Raw genomic sequence first — 917 nt, forward strand, 5'->3', positions numbered from 1 at the left:
TTTTTTTATATAATGAATACAAAAACGAAGGCATCATGTTGCAGTGAGAATAAAATCATCAGAAGTTTGGTGACGTTTTGTACGGGGGATTGGTGTGACTGGTGAAACTCGCAGCAAGCTACAATAATTGGTCAAATTTGTAAAAAAGTTGCGGGGATTGGACAAAAATTTCAAGGTCGCACAGAATTCACAGGGGTTGGCTGAATTTGTGTAAATTGTTGTGTTAATCGCAGCTTCCTGGAGTAATTGAGACACAGACACACATCGGGGTTTATTTTACGCTCTTATAGTGTCTGAACAAGAATGAGGCAGACCAGATAGAAGTGAGTGGGTTTGCTTTCACTGTGGCAGGCTGGGGGAACAACAAACACAGATGTTTCTTGAGTGTCTACTCTGCAGGAGGGGCTGATGGACTGGGATGAGACCCAGACACCAGTGGAGCATGTGTAGGTTGCTGACAGATGTTCTGAAATGTTTGGTGGTGATGTGTCTGACAGAGCTTTTATTGATTTCACTGTGGTGAAAAGGTGTCAATGAGCATGATACTAATGTAATTGGAATACTGGAAGTAGTTAGGTCTACTTATTATAAAAGCAGTCCATCACACATCTACAACACATAGTTGCCAATTTAAAAATGTAACAGTGATTACAGTGCATCCTGAGAGGGACAGAAATGTGTGTACAGAATTTCAAAGTAAATTATCCATTAGTTGTTGAGACATTTCACCCTGAACCAAAAAAGTCAGTGGGTTCCATCCAGTAGACCCACCACTGTAACAGTGTTTGTAATAGTTTAACATCGTACATAACAGTATATCTGATATTTTTCCAATATAGAGCTCAGCAGCACCCAGTCTCACAGAAGTAAACAACAGGGCCATCTCAACAACAATAGAACTGGACATTACACACCCA

This window comes from Morone saxatilis, unplaced genomic scaffold (genome assembly GCF_004916995.1).
Source record: "Morone saxatilis isolate NCDOM2014 unplaced genomic scaffold, NCSU_SB_2.0 Contig7, whole genome shotgun sequence".
Classification (NCBI taxonomy): Eukaryota; Metazoa; Chordata; class Actinopteri; family Moronidae; genus Morone; species Morone saxatilis.